Raw genomic sequence first — 15,000 nt, forward strand, 5'->3', positions numbered from 1 at the left:
ACACACACACACACACACACACACTAATGGCTCAAGTGGTCTGTACAAACAATTCATGCTGTGCGTCCTTGATTAAATGTACAAGTTAAATGAGACCGTTCCTCACCCCTCACCTCAGGGGCGATATCCTGAATGTGTGTGTGTGTGTGTGTGTGTGTGTGTGTGTGTGTGTGTGTGTGTGTGTGTGTGTGTGTGTTCACCTCCACCAAGATAGCATCATTCCCTCCTTTGACTTTTTATCTTTTCCGTATATTATAATAATAACAATAATAGTAGTAATAATAATAATAATAATAATAATAATAATAAGAAGAAGAAGAAGCCGAAGAAGAAGAAGAAGAAGAAGAAGAAGAAGAAGAAGGATATAAATAACGATGATTTAATAGTCCACGATCATTATTTTGAAAACGGAACACGTACATCCAAAATTCCCATATAATACTGATCATAAACAGACAGACAGACGTACAGACAAACCAACCGTCGTACTGAAGGGGCTAAAAAAAAAAAACTTTCATAGTTGTTATTTGGTCTAACAAAATATTGATAATGAAACGTGAAGACTGAATTCCGTAGACTTTTACTACTGTGGCGCTCTATTGTATCCTTTTTTTCCGACAGAGAGAGAGAGAGAGAGAGAGAGAGAGAGATAATAAGGCAGATAAGAGAGGAAAGAATATCACATCCTCCTCGTAACACCCCTCTCGTAGGCAAAGGAGGAAGTGGAAGAATATTAAGGAGCAATATAATTACGGGTAGAGAGATAAGAGAGAGAAAATATACTGGAGAGTGGAGAGAGATAAAACAGAACACCACAGGAAATACAAACAGAATAACGTAGGAAGCAAGAGAGAAAAACAGTACAGCATCGGATACACAGAAAGATAACCAACACCACCTCGCGTACTACTACCACTCTCTCTCCCTCCTACCATCATTTTTCGCCTTCCGGGGCATTTTCCTGCGCTCTCCGTCAACGCCAACAATAAAACACCATAACCCACGCGGCAGGAGGCATATTCAACGCTATTCAACGCTGTAATTTAGCGATAATCCCCAAATAGCGAGGCGGCGGTCGTTTTTCCCGCCAAACCTCCCATGACGTCATTTGTTTACCTCCCGACCGAGCGCGCTGATTGGTCGAGCCGATGATGATTATTGCGCCGTGATTGGTTGCTGGGTTTGGGCGGGTTCGGTTCGGCGAAATCTTTTCATATATTGCGATTATTTCCGTAATTGGGCAGGATTAAACACAGGTTGCTTTAAATTGCATCCTCTCGTGGTGGAAATCATAGTTCGAGATGAAAATAGTATCGGAGAGTAAACAGAATATATATATATAACTCTCTCTCTCTCTCTTTCAATAAATAAATAAATAAACGAAATAAAACCTCCATATACGAGTACGGGAAGCATAAAAATTGAGATGATGCATAACTAAAAACTAAGGAATAAGAAAAAAAACATACAGAAAGGATAATGAAAAATGAAGGAGAAAAAATATTACACACACTAAAATGAAACACCAAGAATAAGCAACAGAAGAGGTGAAGAAATAAAAAAAAATGAAGAAGAGGGGGAATGATAATGATGATAAGGATGATGATTAAAATACCACTGATAATGGAATATATACGAAGATAATATAACCAAAAAAAAAAAAAAAAAGACAAATGAGAGAACAAATAATCAAGAGGCCAGGAAATAAGAGAAGAATTTAACGATAAAATATAAAATGATAATACAGTACTTAAGAAGATATAATAGCAAGACTTAATAAAAATAAATAAATGCATAAACGATGTATAATATTCTTCAAATCATACTCACAAAAACCCATACAAGAAAATGATTTACAAAAGTGATAAAACTAAAATGAATTGCTACTGTCCCATTCGTTAGCCTTGTTTACTTATCATTTATACAAGATCGAGAGAGAGAGAGAGAGAGAGAGAGAGAGAGAGAGAGAGAGAGAGAGAGAGAGAGAGAGAGAGAAGACTTAGTGAAACGTGAAGACTAAATTCCGTAGACTTTTAACAAGTGACGGTCCCTTTATTTTATTTTATTTTATTTTATTTTATATATTTATTAATTAATTTATTTATTTTTTATTTTTATTTATTTATTATTATTATTATTTTGAGAGAGAGAGAGAGAGAGAGAGAGAGAGAGAGAGAGAGAGAGAGAGAGAGAGAGAGAGAATGATAAATCAGGTCATGAGCAACACAAATCCCACACAGATTTGACCAATTACAAAATGATTCACAATAACCAAAATTCCCATCCCCAAAAATCTGGCAAAACGCTAAATTGAGAGAGAGAGAGAGAGAGAGAGAGAGAGAGAGAGAGAGAGAGAGAGAGAGAGAGAGAGAGAATTAATTTGACGCAGCTGTTGTTTCGAGTCATCTTTTTTTCATTTGATGGTACTAAAAACTCTCACCACACACACACATATATACATTTTGTTAGCGTCATGTAACTAACATTTCGTTCGCTACGCAGGAGCACTCCCTCTCTCCCTCTCCCTCCCTCCCTCACTCTCTCTCTCTCTCTCTCTCTCTGAACACAATGAATTCCGACCCACAATTGTTAAAGTCTACGGAATTCAGTCTCCACGTTTCACTATCTATTTCTCTCTCTCTCTCTCTCTCTCTCTCTCTCTCTCTCTCTCTCTCTCTCTCTTTCTCTCTGTCTCTCTCTCCCCTAACCCATCCCTCGGTTTTATAAAATTCAATTAAACTTCAACCATCGGCCTCATAGTTATGCAAAAAATTTTCCCTTGAGTAATGTACACGAAGATGGATGCAATCTGAACCTAGTGGCACCAAGTATTCCCTGCGGTACTTTTATATATATATTTCTTTCATTTTTTTGACCGGTTTGTAATCTGAACAAGAGGGGTTTTTACATTACTTTTTCATTTTCTGTTTTTTTTTTTACATTTTTATATATTTAATTATTTCTCTTATTTGGCGAGTTCCTTATCTGCACAAGAGATATTTTTGCAGTTTATTTTTTTTCCTTATTCTAGGCAAGCCCAGGATTCCTTCGCTACTGATGGGGGGAAAACAAAAATTGGATGATAGATAGAATGTTCTTTACTTTATCGACTTTCTCGTTACCTGTCCAATTTAGAAGGGAAAGGTATAATGACTTTTATTTATTTCATATTTTTCCCTTTCCACGATCTTCTAATCTAGTCTGGAATAATATAACTCAATATATCTTTTTCATATAATTTCCTTTCGCCAACTTTGTATTCTCAACTTTAAGATATTTTTGGATATATAGTTTCAAAAAATACACATAAAATAGTGACAATATTGGCATCAGCTTCAAAACAAAACAAAGGTAAAGAAAACAATGAGTGAAGTCATGGGCGGGCATTTTTTTTTTTCCAGACAATTTTCCGGGTCACTTAGGGTCAATCTACTCTTCATTAATAGTGCAAATACTCTCTCTCTCTCTCTCTCTCTCTCTGAAAAATTGAAAAATGAATTATGAACCACAATTGTTAAAGTCTATGGGAGTTACTCTTCACGTTTCACTGTCTTACTGACTCAATTATTAAAGTCTGCGGAAGTCGAACATCCCGTTTCACTACCTATCTTAACTCCCCCCCCCTCTCTCTCTCTCTCTCTCTCTTGAGAATGATGATGAGGAGGAGGAGGAAGTCGGGGTGTAGGAGGAGGAGGAAGAGAAGGAGGTCATTAACAACAAAACTAATGATGATGATGATGATGATGACGAAACCACAAACGCAAAACCCCACCAATTAACCATATATTAAAACAAAACTCTCCCTAACGACGCGCTAATTACCCAGGGCTCCATTCGATTTAGCCCTACCAACAAACAGTAGTATCCAGCCCATGATGATGATGATGATGATGATGATGATGATGATTTTAGATATATCCCAAACTGATCAGGTATGTAGATGATGATGATGATGATGATGATGATGATGATGATGATGATGATGATGACGATGATGATGATGATTCTTGATATATCCCAAACTAAACAGGTATGCAGATGATGATGATGATGATGATGATGATTCTTGATATAACCCAAACTAAACAGGTATGCAGATGATGATGATGATGATGATGATGATAATGGAGAATGGTGATAATGATGATGATACAATAATAATTAATAGTAGTAGTAGTAGTAGTAGTAGTAGTAGTAGTAGCAATAGTAGTAGTAGTAGTAGTAGTAGTAGTAGTAGTAGTAGTAGTAGTAGTAGTAATAATAATAATAATAATAATAATAATAATAATAATAACAACAACAATAATAATAATAATAATAACAACAACAACATTTCAACCACCAAAAAATAAAAATAAATCCAAACAGTACATAATGACACACAAATTATCCTCGGAATCAATCAATTAAGCTCTATCAACAAACAAGTCCCAGGGCGTAATCACTCCGCCAAAATCGCGAACAAATTGACGCGGCCATTCAGGGTTCGCGAATCGCCAAATCCCGCGACAGATGCCAACGCGCTAAAATATTACGGCGCCGAAAATGGACTTGCACCGAATTCGCCACTTCCGGGATACGAGATATTAAGATGGCGGATGTCTTGTTCTTTTCTTCCTTTTTTCTTTATTTCTTTATTTTTGTTTCCTTCAGAAGATTTTTTTTACGATGTGAAAAAGGAACCAAAGGCTTGAAGTCCGCCATCTTGTTCCCGAGAGAGAGAGAGAGAGAGAGAGAGAGAGAGAGAGAGAGAGAGAGAGAGAGAGAGAGAGAGAGAGAGAGAGAGCTACTAACACGATGGCCTCTCTCCCCAAAAAATACTACTACTATTACTACTACTATGGTACAGTCGGCCTAAGAAGTGACGGCGGAGTATCCAGAAGTTTTCGGTCAGCGATAGTGCACATACTCTTCCTTATATCTCTACGAGGTGAAACTTAATAAGTAAAATTGTTACAAAAAACAATAAATCAATGCCAAAGTACCTGTATATTTAAAAATTGTAGGAAGCAGTTCGTTGGTTACGATAATAGGAAATCCTAAACGGAACTAATTGAAATTTCACAACTATCGCTCAGCGACAGTCAGGAATATTTTGTGGAGTTCAAATCCAGTATGGTAAAACGCAATAATTTTTTCGTAGCGTAAAACTGAACAAAAGGGAGCTTCAATAAACAATTAAAATTAGTAATTATTATTTATAAAATAATTTCCGTTACAATATTATGGACTAATTTAAAGTCATTTGTTTCCGTTTCCAATGTCTCCATGAACGACGACAGAAAGCGGGAAGGCGGCGTAAGCCAGTAAGCTATTTTAAATGTTTCGATCAACACGCACGAAAGGAGATAACATTTACTCAAAGACATGCAGTTATTACACTGCCTTTGGTCAGTTTTCCATTAAGAAAAATCTCTGGATTACTTAATATAAGCCAGCGGGCTATCGGTGAAAGAAGTATAAAAAAAAGAACCTCGAAATTTGCCTAGAGTCGGAGCTCCTTGGAGAATGCTAACTTGTCATAGTCTGATATCCTCAGTGCATAATCGATTAGCAAGAGTAATAAAATGCAGAGGTTCATAAACAAATAACTGAGTTCAAAACTTCCAAATCAGCATTTTCTGTTCAGCAGGACATTACAGTTTATTTTAAAAGACAGATATTAAGATTAAAAGATGGAGTAGAAAGTGCGTGCTTCTGCATTGCAAGAATTTATGAACTCATGTTTTGGTCCTGTTTATTGCCTGGTGTAAGAGAAAAATGCAAAATCTGTCATATCTCCTTACAGCTAAAAAATAATAATTTTGCATCAATCGGTAATAAAGTTGCTAATTATAATTATTACTGGTGGGAGGAAGACGGAATAAAAGGCAGTATGGTCTCGCTGCTACAGCAGGTAGTGCATCGTTATGAAGAATAATTTCATTGTTATGGCATCCTTATTGTTGCTGTATCATCACCATAGCATTTGAAAATAAGGCAGTGTATTGCAGTCACAAGAATTTTCCTTAACTGGTCTTCAAAACTAGAGCATCTGTATTTGAAATCCTGGGAAAAATAAATCAGGAACACGGAGTTATAGGCCTACTGCCCACCGCGCGCGGAGTAATACATTTCACATTCATTCAAATCGGGAAAGGTAACTAAGTGTTAACGTCTAAATCTAATATATCACTGCCTCCCGTTATTCATTTTATATCATTCTCAGCGGGATATGATATATATTTTATTTGATATGAAGTGATGAAGGCATTGTTTACCTTATATTCACTGTTTTCACTGAACGTATGGCAGTGCAGAGTGACCGAAGCAATCTGAAACTCTGCCATCACTTCTTGGGGCGACTGTACTACTACTACTATTTATTACTTCTACTGCAACTGCTACTACTGTAATGCTGCTGCTGCTGCTGCTGCTGCTGCTACTACTACTACTACTACTACTACTACTACTACTACTACTACTACTACTACTACTAATAATAATAATAATAATAATAATAATAATAATAATAATAATAATAATAACCTAAAAAAAAAAAAACTTCCCCCTTTCAGAACAACCTCATAAATATCACACAACTTATAAAAGATCAATAAAGGCCACATAATGCTAATAGTATTGGTGCATCCAGGGTTGGGTGCAAATTACGCAGTGGTACTCTCACGGCGCCGTGCAAATAACCACCCCAATTTCATTCTACCTACGCAACTATTTACACGCGAATACCCCAATGAGAGGAGCCGCGATGGGTCGGGGGTTAACGTGTTCGCCTCCCTATCTGCGGTGCAAGGAGTCGGGGTTCGAATTCGGTCGTGGGAGTCATTAAACTGGGCTCTGATAATATTCCTTTTATACGATTTTTTTTTATCCATGGGTCACACTTCCTTTATTATGGCTATATTAACGAAACATCAGTCAACATTTTATTTATTTTATTATGTGTACTGTAAATGAAGAGATCTTGAATTTGGCCCTCTGTTATTTTGCCTTTATTTTTATTTTTTTCTTGGCCTATTGCGAGTTTCTGGCCTTGGGTTCCTTCTTTCTCGCATAAAAAAAAATACAAAACCAGGTCAATAAGTTGCAGTTTTTAATTATCCAGCACTCACACCCTCTCCATCACGGACTTTATTGTGTGAGCTGCGTTAGGGTCATTACTGCTTTACTTCGTGTTGCTTTATTACCCTTACTGCTTTATTAACATTACTGCTTTATTTAGTGCTGCTTTATATCTCCTTTACTGCTTTATTCCCTTTACTGCTTTATATCCTTGACTGCTTTATGGGCTTCACTACTTCATTTACTTTACTGCTTTATTTAGTGTTGCTTTATTTCTTTTACTGCTTTATTCAGTGTTGCTTTATATCCCCTACTGCTTTATTTAGTGTTGCTTTAATTACTTTACTGCTTTATTTTGTGTTGCTATTTTTTACTTTACTACTTTATTTAGTGCTGCTTTAATTACTTCATTGCTTTATTGAGTGTTGCTTTATTACTTTACTGCTTCATTTACTTTACGACTTTATTTAGTGTTGCTTTATTTACTTTACTGGTTTATTTAGTGTACCTTTATTAAACCATCGTTATCAGGACGCTCACAGGGGCGGATCAAGTAGGATTCAGGGATTATTATTATTATTATTATTATTATTATTATTATTATTAGTATTATTATTATTGTTATAATTATTCTTGTTAAACGGGTGGGATTTTGGGATTATTATATTTGATCAGGTAGGATTCGGGGATTATATTTTTTCCAGGTCACAGCGTCGGAAATATCTCACTGATTTCCAGACAAAATCATTCACATTTCCTAGAACACACTAATATTATTTTAGTCTGTCTATCTGCCTGTCAATCTGTCTATCTGTTGTCTGTCTGTCTGTCTGTCTGTCTGTCTGTCTCTCTCTCTCTCTCTCTCTCTCTCTCTGTTCACAAAATTCACACTATTTTCTTGATGTCAGTAAACGATTGTCTTTTTTCATAATATTATTCCAATGCACAGACAATTCCAGTAAGATTCTCTCTCTTTTCCTTCACATCCCTCGCAGCTCAACGCAAAACAGGAAAAAAAACTACGGTTCTACATCTTTTCCATAGCACTTCTTCGTGACTAGTACTACATTCCACAGTCAATTTTGCACCAAGTTAAAGAGAGAAGGGAATATTTTCACTGAGACAGTAACACCGCTCTCCATCCTTTCCACGGCACTTCTTCGTGACTAGCATCATATTCTAGAGCCAATTTTGCACCTAGTTAGTGAAAATGGGGTATTATCACGGCGCCAATAGCACCACACTACATCCTTTCCACAGCACTTCTTCGTGACTAGCATCATTATTCTAAGGTTAAAATTCAAAGAACGCCCTGAACCTCGCTTTCAAGACATATGCGCCTCTTGTCTTCATTTTTCTTGAGAGCAAAGGTTGGGGTAGAAAAAAATCCTCCATGTCTGAAAAGCGACAGCCGGTCCTTTTCAATGGGATCTCATTCTTCTAAGTTCAAAAAGACAAAAAAAAAGAAAATGGAAAAAAGAAATGGGAATTAAAAAAAAGATGGGAAAAAGGAAAGAAAAATGAAAAAGGGAAGAGAAATGAAAAAGGAAAGAAAAAAGGAAATGGAAGGAAAAAGAAAACGTAAAGGGAAAAGAACAAGGAAAGAAAAAAGAAAAAGGAAAGAAAAAAGAAAAGAAAAAATAAAAGGGAAAGAAAAAAGGAAGTGGGAAAAAAATGAAAAAGGAAGAGGAAAAAAAGAGAAAAGAAAGACATAAGAAAATAATAAAAAAGAAAAAAGAAAGAAAAAAGAAAGAGGAAAGAAAAAAGAAAGAGGAAAGAAAAAAGAAAAGAGAAATAAAAAAGAGGAAAGAAAAAAGAAAAATGAAAAAAGAAAAGGGAAAGAAAAAAGGAAGAGGAAAGAAAAGAAGAAAAAGGAAGGAAAAAAGAAAAAGGAAAGAAAAATGGAAGAGGAAAGAAAAAAGAGGAAAGAAAGAAAAAGAAAAAGGAAAGAGAAAAGGAAGAGGACGTGAGAAAACAGCACCAGATGTGGCTCGTGTTCTCGTCACGTAAGGAAGCTCCCTAACACCTTTTTCTAAGCGATTTAATTTGCTCATGACACCTTACTGGCCAATTCTGTTTATATACAACTACAAAACACACACACACACACACACACACTGCTATACCTGGTCTGATTTCACCTAAGGGAACTGGTCCACTCCACTCCACCAAAAGATAAATAAAATAAAATAAAGAAAGCCCGAAATACCAAGACGCTAAATGAGACTTCCTTTCTCCTATCATCATCATCATCACCATCACCTCCACCACTATCACCACCACCACCCCACCACCACCACTCTCTCCATCATCATCTCCACCACCACCACTCTCTCCATCATCATCTCCACCACCATCTTCATCACCACCACCACCACCATAAACCATCTCCCCATCAAAAAATAATAAACAATAATAAAAATAAAGAAAATTCGACACATCAAGACGTTGCCTAAGACTTCCTTCTCAGATCTGTGGCCCTTCTTGAGAGCTCTGATATCCCTAGCATATTATCTCTGTCAAAGGAATGCTGCTCAATGGGGAGTAAATTAATCTGACGATGATGATGACGGAGAGAGAGAGAGAGAGAGAGAGAGAGAGAGAGAGAGAAAATAGGATTAAGATAGTGAAACGTGAAGACTGAATTCCGTAGACTTTAATAATTGTGGGTCGGAATTTATTTTTCGAGAGAGAGAGAGAGAGAGAGAGAGAGAGAGAGAGAGAGAGAGAGAGAGAGAGAGAGAGAGAGAGAGAGAGAGAGAGAGAGAGAGAGGCAGATTTATAGCTTTCATCACACTTGCACTAAATCTTACTTCAGAGAGAGAGAGAGAGAGAGAGAGAATGTGTGTGTGTGTGTGTGTGTGTGTGTGTGTGTGTGTGTTCAATTCTTCACGTACACAACAGGCCATCACAAAAAATATTCCTCAATTTATCTTTCCCTCTGCTTTTGACCTCCAACAAGCGAAGTTCCCAAGCATTCCTAAATAATGCATGGTGATTCTGACTTCTCTTATTTATTTATTAATTAATTTATTGCAAAGACTAAGGAGACCAACTAAATCCAGTACCATAACAAAAAAGGACTTTAATAATTTCACACATTCCTAGCATTTGCCTTTTACTCACTTGCACAGACTACCATTACTACTACTACTACTACTACTACTACTACTACTAATAATAATAATAATAATAATAATAATAATACATAAAATATATTATTATTATTATTATTATTATTATTACTACTACTACTACTACTACTACGACTACTATTACTACTATTACTACTACTACTACTACTACTACTACTACCACTACAACTATTACTCATAAGAAAATATGTAACTTTTCCACAGCACAGGGCAACAACAACAACAACAACAACAACAACAACAACAACAACCCGTGTTTACATCTCAGCCAGACGCACGATCAAACGCCCCCTTTCCGTCACACGCCAAAATGTTTATCCTTTTCCCCTTTTTTTCCGCTCGCCAAAATTTCCCCTTGGCTTCGCTCACGATACAAGAGGCTGTAAAATAAGGCGAAGTTATTGAAGAAACACGGAAGAACGTAACTCTACATATCGCTCACCCAGGAACGTAAAAAAATGAAATAAAAAGGATTATGTCTGAATGGCAACACGAGTCTAGGGGGAGAGGTTTATTTAGCCCCTTAACGCCTCTTCCTTAGCGGTTTATATCTGCTCATAATAAGTTTTGTGCTATTTGGTGTAATCGATCACACACACACACACACACACATACACACACACACACACACACACACACACACACACACACACACACACACACACACACACACACACGCACACACAAAATGACAAAATCTCTCGTCCCCCATCTATCCTCTATCCTCTCTCTCTCTCTCTCTCTCTCTCTCTCTCTCTCTCTCTCTCTCTCTGTCAATCTCCCAGCGTCTCAAAACAATCATCAAGTGGGGGGAGAGCAACCTGACTGCGTAATTAAGGATGTTCAAACTGGGAGCTGAACAGACAGGCATCGCTCCAGGATATTCAATTAAGACACGGCTGTTTGATCGAGTCCCCCCTGACCTCCCATGACCCTCCCTGACCTCCCCTGACCCTCCCTGATCTCTCTCAACCCCCCTCCCTTTAGGGCATGTGAGAAATGTCATGCGAGTATCACAAAGCAATCGGTATGTGTGTGTGTGTGTGTGTGTGTGTGTGTGTGTGTGTGTGTGTGAGAGAGAGAGAGAGAGAGAGAGAGAGAGGATAAAAGAGACAAAGAAACTATATCACAAGAGAATCCACCCTCCAACACCAACAAAGCAAACAAACAAACGAACAGCCAAACGAGTTCCCTTTTATTTCCTCAAAAAATAAAAAAATAAATAAAAATAAATAAAAAAGGAAAAAAAATCAATCCAGCTCCACCCACCACCCTAAAAAACCCCGACCCGAATTTCAATCTATTAAAAAACAAGCCATCTATTTTTACCGCTGTCATATGGAGAAAAATAGACAGCCATACCGTGACTCCCTTAACGCAGAAAAATACTCTCTAAAATACCCTCAAATACCGTGAAATATCTAAAAATAATAAATACCTTCAAAATACCCTCAATAATACCGTAAAAATACCGAAAATACCCCAAAATACCCCAAAAATACTTTAAAAATACCCTAAAATACCCTCAGAAGTACCCTCAAATACCGTAAAAATATCCTCGAATACCCTTTAAAAAAAAAACTAAAAATACCCAAAAAATAATCTAAAAAAAAAATCAAAAATACCCCAAAAATTCCCTCAAAAATACCGTCAAAAGTACTTTAAAACCCTCAGAAAATACCCTTAAAATACTCTAAAAATACCCCTAAAATACCCCTAAAATACCCTCAAAAATACCCTCAAAATACCTTAAAATACTCAATACCCTCAAAATACCCTAAAAACTACCCTAAAAATATCCTCAAAAATATATATATAACTTTGAAGCTAAACCAAACAGGGGGTGGATTTATATGAACGAAAATATTGCCAGCCTAACTATGCAGTTCAAAACACAAATAAATTAAAACGAATGTAGATATACAAAAAATATATGACTAGTACAACAACGCAGTCCACGAAAAAAAAAAAAAAAAACGATCGTATGAGACAAAAAAAAAAAAAGAATTCGTTTGTATTAAAAACATGAAATTTTAAGAGACGAGAGATAATCACAGCAATTTTTTCACTCCAGTAACCTTTGACCTAAGATCTTCATCATCGACCTTTTATCCAGATATGGTCAATATGGCACTCCTTTCACTATCAGGTCATCATAACAACTATCAAACAAGAAAAACTTTTTTTGTATTTACATAATGCTACCCCCCTTTCGTTGGGAGAAGCAGCCTAGGTATATAGATAGATAGACATAATGCTTCACAAAGAACGTGAGCAAAAAATCAATCATCCTTATATATATCTGTACATAAATATAACTGGTAAATAAATAAAATACACACAAATACACAAAAAATCACAAACTAGGCACTCAATAACGAAGGTAAATCACTAAAAAATACACAAATACATAAAAAAATCACAAACTAGGCAGTCAATAACGAAGGCGATGTTAAAACTCTGGGCTCATTAAGTATGTTTATAATGGCTTCTGGTCCAAGTGTGATATTTATGTGAGTTAATCAGGACTAATTCTTTTATTGTACTGATTTATGAGTGTCTGTGGGAGCCGTAATGATGTGATTGGGTCTGGCTGGTTAAGGGAAAGGGGCTGGGGAGGATGGAGGGCTGGTTGGTGCCGTTAGCTCTTGTGTGTGTGTGTGTGTGTGTGTGTGTGTGTGTGTGTGTGTGTGTGTGTGTGTGTGTGTGTGTGTGTGTGTGTGTGTGTGTGTGTCCAATACCCCAAGCTTAACACAGTTTCTCCCAAACTGGACTAAGACATTAAACTCTCTCTCTCTCTCTCTCTCTCTCTCTCTCTCAAGTACTTGAAGGTTTAAACAATTTCTCACCATTACTGGACTGAAACATTAACTTTCTCTCTCTCTCTCTCTCTCTCTCTCTCTCTCTCTCTCTCTCTCTCTCAGGGAATTAAACCCATTCTCTCTTAGAAAACGGAGACTCAGGGGACAGCTGATTGAATGTTTTAAGATTCTAAAAGGCTTTAGTAATACTAATTCAAGCAAGCTATTCACAGTAATTGCCGAGACTGTAACTCGAGGAAATGGTATGAAGTTGCAAGCAAGGAGGGCTAATCTTGATACAACCAAAAACTTCTTCACTTACTCCGTTGTAAGCGAATGGAATAAACTCCCTGGGAATGTGATTGAAAGTGGTACCATAAATATATTTAAAATGAGACTGGACATGTATCTCGACGCAATTGGTATCGTTTAGTTAGGATGGAGCAATTATTGCATATTCACGTCTGCATTCATGTGTCTATTAGACACAGACAATATTTTAGAATATGTATAATAGATAAACATTCTATTCATCTTTTGATAAAAAAAAAAAATTTGCATGCATAGAGTAAGTATGTGGCTGTATGCACAAATTTTCCTTTTCCATATTATTCTACTTTCTGCCGATCCTATAAAATTCCTACAGGTTTTTCATTCCTGCAAGGTATTACTTCCTCTCTTGTTTCCTGTACGGCAAATGCCGGAGGGTCTGGAGGGTGGGGGAGAGAGCCTTCTGCTGTGCTATCCTTTTCTCCTGCTCCTATGCACTATATTAGGATTGAGGCCGGACCACCTCGTAGGGACCGTAAGGTCTGTGTGGTCTGTGTATCTATGTAACTCTATGTAACTCTCTCTCTCTCTCTCTCTCTCTCTCTCTCTCTCTCTCTCTCTCTCTCACGTTTTTCCATCTCCACTAAAAACTAATGTCTTCCGTTTCTCCTTTACTTGCAAAAAAATAAAAACTCTGAAGAAAAGGAGAACAGAGGAAGAACAAAGAACAGCAAAAATAAAAAAAGAACACACCAAGTTAACTCTCTCTCTCTCTCTCTCTCTCTCTGAAACCCCACACTAACAACCCTAACTACCCAACAACCCCAATTCCTCACCTTTAATGGCCCGTCACCTCCACCTGAGCACCCCAATATGCCTCCTCTCTCCATCTCTCTCTCAGTGATCAATATCCTAATTCCACAATGATTCACTCCTCCATCCATCCCCACTTTGGACACACGCGAACGCAAGTCAGAGAGAGTCCCACCTAACTTTGCTCATCGAGGGGAAGTTAGGTTAGGCCAGGTGGAATTAGGAGAGGTGAGGCCTGGTGAAGTTAGGTTAGGTTAGGTTGGGATGTATATTAATTATCAGTATTGTTATATCCCGGCATTTAATTCCCTTAGACTTTATTATTATTATTATTATTATTATTATTATTAATGTAGGGGTTTGATACAGACTTCCTTCAATCCTCCCTAAATCTCTCTTAAGCTGAGGATCTTGAGGTAGAAGGAGAGAAATAAGAAATAAATAAGATATGCTTAAGAAGGAAGGGATTGTGAGTAATACTTGGGAAGAAGATTCGAGAGGAAGACAATTATAGATCTGCAAGGCCTTGATATGAAAATTTTTGTCTTTAATGATGGAGAGAGAGAGAGAGAGAGAGAGAGAGAGAGAGAGAGAGAGAGAGAGAGAGAGAGAGAGAGAGAGAGAGAGATTACATAACTTTTAAACGATACAGGTAGTTATACTTCTCTCCCCTATGGAAAAAATGACAAAAAGGGGGAGTGTGGGTGTATTGTTTTTACTTTTTCTTTATTCTTACTTATATCGGGCCTGGCAATTGTCTTTAAATTCGCTGTATTGATGTTTATGGCTATTGGTGTGGTAGGAATGTAGGGAAGGGGAGTGTGTGTGTGTGTGTGTGTGTGTGTGTGTGTGTGTGTGTGTGTGTGTGTGTGTGTGTGTGTGTGTGTGTGTGTGTGTGT

The sequence above is a fragment of the Coenobita brevimanus genome, chromosome 16 (assembly GCF_032717465.1).
Source record: "Coenobita brevimanus isolate Jiangsu-jjx chromosome 16, ASM3271746v2, whole genome shotgun sequence".
Classification (NCBI taxonomy): Eukaryota; Metazoa; Arthropoda; class Malacostraca; order Decapoda; family Coenobitidae; genus Coenobita; species Coenobita brevimanus.